The sequence below is a fragment of the Oncorhynchus gorbuscha genome, linkage group LG16 (genome assembly GCF_021184085.1).
Source record: "Oncorhynchus gorbuscha isolate QuinsamMale2020 ecotype Even-year linkage group LG16, OgorEven_v1.0, whole genome shotgun sequence".
Classification (NCBI taxonomy): Eukaryota; Metazoa; Chordata; class Actinopteri; order Salmoniformes; family Salmonidae; genus Oncorhynchus; species Oncorhynchus gorbuscha.
Genome location: NC_060188.1, coordinates 99597652 through 99602651, shown reverse-complemented (window position 1 = coordinate 99602651; position 5000 = coordinate 99597652).

Below are 5000 nucleotides of genomic sequence, written 5' to 3'. Positions count from 1 at the left end.
TACTCCCACCTTTTACCCGCACTTCATATATTTATTTTAGGCCTTTAGTCCTGAAGGTCCACAGTTCCACTGTCCTTAAGGGGGGCAGAGCAGTCAGCCTCTGTGGAGGTTAGCTGCTCTGTCCCCCTTTTTTTTGGCCCATTTCCCCAATCACCAGGCCCAGAGTTGGACTTAGTGCAATTTCAGTGATTTCAAATCACCAGTTGCACGGATGTATATCCTCATCTGCATCCAGCATTTGGCTACCTTAAGAGAGTCATAGTTACTCCCACCTTTTACCCGCACTTCATATTTTTATTTTAGGCCTTTAGTCCTGAAGGTCCACAGTTCCACTGTCCTTAAGGGGGGCAGAGCAGTCAGCCTCTGTGGAGGTTAGCTGCTCTGTCCCCTTTTTTTTTTGGCCCATTTCCCCAATCACCAGGCCCAGAGTTGGACTTAGTGCAATTTCTGATATTTTATTTGTTAGGTTCCTACCTTGAAACACCTTGCGAGGTGACTACTTTAAATGAGGAGATTATTTTTGGGTTAACAGGTGCGCGGCTATTTATTTTTCCGGCCCAGTCAGTTATTTCAAAAACAATATTAACCATACTTCCCGAAGGGCTAGAGGTCCCATATTTCGTGTCATACCCTCTCTCTCAATGGGCAACAAGTAGAGCATGTAAAAAACAAAATGCCCTGGCAGGAACCTATGTTTCCAGTAACATGCACTTTTTTGGCCCAAAATCGGTAATTTTCAGAAAATGATTAAAAATACTTCCCGAGGGGCTAGAGGTCCCATATTTCGTGTCATACCCTCTCTCTCAATGGGGAACAAGTAGAGCATGTAAAAAAACAAAATGCCCTGGTAGGAACCTATGTTTCCAGCAAGATGCACTTGTGTAGCCCAAAATATAAACACAATTTTCTATTAAAAGTTTCTATACAAAAACGGTTTTCATGACATGAAAATGCCCGTCTATGTATGCCCTTTCGTTTAAAAAAAACCCCATCCAGATTGGACATGTACTTTTTGATTTATTCACGTTTTGGTGTTTTGGGATGTAGCCCAAGATGGCGGCCAACAAAGGTCAAATAAGGCCTTGAGGCCAGATAGAGGCATATAAACTGGTTAGGGCTGTTTGTACTTTATGCCTGTATGTCCCTTCATCCCACGAGAGAGAGTAAAACCTTTAATGCCTCTTTGTTTCATCTCATCCCCTGAAAATGTCATATTTACTGGTTAGGTCAAATGAGGCCTTGCATCATTTTGTGACCTCTGCTGCCCAGATAGAGGCATATAAACTGGTAAGTGGTGTTTGTACTTTATGCCTGTATGTCCCTTCACCCCATGAGAGAGAGTTTATCATTTATTGCCTCTTTGTTTCATCTCATCCCCTGAAAATGTCATATTTACTGGTTAGGTCAAAACCTTTAATGCCTCTTTGTTTCATCTCATCCCCTGAAAATGTCATATTTACTGGTTAGGTCAAATGAGGCCTTGCATCATTTTGTGACCTCTGCTGCCCAGATAGAGGCATATAAACTGGTAAGTGGTGTTTGTACTTTATGCCTGTATGTCCCTTCACCCCATGAGAGAGAGTAAAACCTTTAATGCCTCTTTGTTTCATCTCATCCCCTGAAAATGTCATATTTACTGGTTAGGTCAAATGAGGCCTTGCATCATTTTGTGACCTCTGCTGCCCAGATAGAGGCATATAAACTGGTAAGTGGTGTTTGTACTTTATGCCTGTATGTCCCTTCACCCCATGAGAGAGAGTTTATCATTTATTGCCTCTTTGTTTCATCTCATCCCCTGAAAATGTCATATTTACTGGTTAGGTCAAATGAGGCCTTGCATCATTTTGTGACCTCTGCTGCCCAGATAGAGGCATATAAACTGGTAAGTGGTGTTTGTATATGCCTGTATGTCCCTTCACCCCATGAGAGAGAGTTTATCATTTATTGCCTCTTTGTTTCATCTCATCCCCTGAAAATGTCATATTTACTGGTTAGGTCAAATGAGGCCTTGCATCATTTTGTGACCTCTGCTGCCCAGATAGAGGCATATAAACTGGTAAGTGGTGTTTGTACTTTATGCCTGTATGTCCCTTCACCCCATGAGAGAGAGTTTATCATTTATTGCCTCTTTGTTTCATCTCATCCCCTGAAAATGTCATATTTACTGGTTAGGTCAAATGAGGCCTTGCATCATTTTGTGACCTCTGCTGCCCAGATAGAGGCATATAAACTGGTAAGTGGTGTTTGTACTTTATGCCTGTATGTCCCTTCACCCCATGAGAGAGAGTTTATCATTTATTGCCTCTTTGTTTCATCTCATCCCCTGAAAATGTCATATTTACTGGTTAGGTCAAATGAGGCCTTGCATCATTTTGTGACCTCTGCTGCCCAGATAGAGCATATAAACTGGTAAGTGGTGTTTGTACTTTATGCCTGTATGTCCCTTCACCCCATGAGAGAGAGTTTATCATTTATTGCCTCTTTGTTTCATCTCATCCCCTGAAAATGTCATATTTACTGGTTAGGTCAAATGAGGCCTTGCATCATTTTGTGACCTCTGCTGCCCAGATAGAGGCATATAAACTGGTAAGTGGTGTTTGTACTTTATGCCTGTATGTCCCTTCACCCCATGAGAGAGAGTTTATCATTTATTGCCTCTTTGTTTCATCTCATCCCCTGAAAATGTCATATTTACTGGTTAGGTCAAATGAGGCCTTGCATCATTTTGTGACCTCTGCTGCCCAGATAGAGGCATATAAACTGGTAAGTGGTGTTTGTACTTTATGCCTGTATGTCCCTTCACCCCATGAGAGAGAGTTTATCATTTATTGCCTCTTTGTTTCATCTCATCCCCTGAAAATGTCATATTTACTGGTTAGGTCAAATGAGGCCTTGCTCATTTTGTGACCTCTGCTGCCCAGATAGAGGCATATAAACTGGTAAGTGGTGTTTGTACTTTATGCCTGTATGTCCCTTCACCCCATGAGAGAGAGTTTATCATTTATTGCCTCTTTGTTTCATCTCATCCCCTGAAAATGTCATATTTACTGGTTAGGTCAAATGAGGCCTTGCATCATTTTGTGACCTCTGCTGCCCAGATAGAGGCATATAAACTGGTAAGTGGTGTTTGTACTTTATGCCTGTATGTCCCTTCACCCCATGAGAGAGAGTTTATCATTTATTGCCTCTTTGTTTCATCTCATCCCCTGAAAATGTCATATTTACTGGTTAGGTCAAATGAGGCCTTGCATCATTTTGTGACCTCTGCTGCCCAGATAGAGGCATATAAACTGGTAAGTGGTGTTTGTACTTTATGCCTGTATGTCCCTTCACCCCATGAGAGAGAGTTTATCATTTATTGCCTCTTTGTTTCATCTCATCCCCTGAAAATGTCATAGGTTAGGTCAAATGAGGCCTACCTTCAAACACCTTGCGAGGTGACTACTTGAAATGAGAGGCTAGAGGGCCGTAGTAGGGTGCTCCCATAGCGGGCATGCATGTCAGGAACACCGGCAGGTGCATTTAGGACCATATTTTAATTTTCGGGTTCCCAGGTGCACGTTTTCAATCACCAGGCACACAGAGGTAGATCCTAATCCTCATCCACCGAAATGTCACAAAAGTGTCCATAAAGCACTCAGGGAGGGCCCCCACGGATAGAGGGCCGTGCTAGGGTGTTGCCAGAGTGGGCATTAATATGAGAATGACCGAAAAGTGCATTTAGGAGAGTATTTTAATTTTCGGGTTCCCAGGTGCACGTTTTCAATCACCAGGTACACGGATGTATGAGGGCGCCCACGGCTAGAGGGCCGTAGTAGGGTGCTCCTATAGCGGGCATGCATGTCAGGAACACTGGGTAGTGAAAAAAAATTAAACCTTCCATAAATCACTCAGCCGGCCCCCACGGCTAGAGGGCCGTAGTAGGGTGCTCCCATAGCGGGCATGCATGTCAGGAACACCGGCAGGTGCATTTAGGACCATATTTTAATTTTCGGGTTCCCAGGTGCACGTTTTCAATCACCAGGCACACAGAGGTAGATCCTAATCCTCATCCACCGAAATGTCACAAAAGTGTCCATAAAGCACTCAGGGAGGGCCCCCACGGATAGAGGGCCGTGCTAGGGTGTTGCCAGAGTGGGCATTAATATGAGAATGACCGAAAAGTGCATTTAGGAGAGTATTTTAATTTTCGGGTTCCCAGGTGCACGTTTTCAATCACCAGGTACACGGATGTATGAGGGCGCCCACGGCTAGAGGGCCGTAGTAGGGTGCTCCTATAGCGGGCATGCATGTCAGGAACACTGGGTAGTGAAAAAAAAAATTAAACCTTCCATAAATCACTCAGGCCGGCCCCCACGGCTAGAGGGCCGTAGTAGGGTGCTCCCATAGCGGGCACAGGAACATGTCAGGAACACCGGCAGGTGCATTTAGGACCATATTTTAATTTTCGGGTTCCCAGGTGCACGTTTTCAATCACCAGGCACACAGAGGTAGATCCTAATCCTCATCCACCGAAATGTCACAAAAGTGTCCATAAAGCACTCAGGGAGGGCCCCCACGGATAGAGGGCCGTGCTAGGGTGTTGCCAGAGTGGGCATTAATATGAGAATGACCGAAAAGTGCATTTAGGAGAGTATTTTAATTTTCGGGTTCCCAGGTGCACGTTTTCAATCACCAGGTACACGGATGTATGAGGGCGCCCACGGCTAGAGGGCCGTAGTAGGGTGCTCCTATAGCGGGCATGCATGTCAGGAACACTGGGTAGTGAAAAAAAAAAATTAAACCTTCCATAAATCACTCAGGCCGGCCCCCACGGCTAGAGGGCCGTAGTAGGGTGCTCCCATAGCGGGCATGCATGTCAGGAACACCGGCAGGTGCATTTAGGACCATATTTTAATTTTCGGGTTCCCAGGTGCACGTTTTCAATCACCAGGCACACAGAGGTAGATCCTAATCCTTCCCAGGTGCACGTTTTCAATCACCAGGCACACAGAGGTAGA